At 29.9% G+C, this 368-nt stretch overlaps 1 protein-coding gene across 1 annotated transcript in view; it reads left to right on the forward strand.

The window, feature by feature from the left end:
• LOC119593599 (SH3 domain-containing protein 19-like) overlaps positions 1-368 on the forward strand; it is a gene marked incomplete in the record, with an annotated part of 14,557 nt that extends 14,189 nt beyond the window's left edge. Inside the window, 1 exon segment of the mRNA XM_037942553.1 lies at positions 1-368.

The raw sequence follows: 368 nt of genomic DNA on the forward strand, positions 1-368 counted from the left end.
TGTTGATTTGAATTTGAGTGATATGGTTATTATACTTGGCAATGATGGTTCTAAACTTTAAAAACTTGCATATTTTAGTTCCTGTTTTGTACAAATATAAAGATTTTTCCTTTTTTATTGGTGATAATGTGTAAATAGTACTAGAATTGTTGAATAACATTTAATTCTAGAATAAAGGGCATGCCATGTCCTTCATTGTGGTAGGCACACTGTCAGACCTACCTCATTCCTTTATTATGGATAACAGTTAATTATTATATTTTTCAACTAATACCTTGAGGCCATAAGCTGCTGTGATTAAAAATGTAGATTGTAAATTAATGCTTCCATCAGTAGGCCTCCCAATTATTTATGAGGTAAATTTACTT

Source organism: Penaeus monodon, chromosome 32 (genome assembly GCF_015228065.2).
Source record: "Penaeus monodon isolate SGIC_2016 chromosome 32, NSTDA_Pmon_1, whole genome shotgun sequence".
Lineage (NCBI taxonomy): Eukaryota > Metazoa > Arthropoda > Malacostraca > Decapoda > Penaeidae > Penaeus > Penaeus monodon.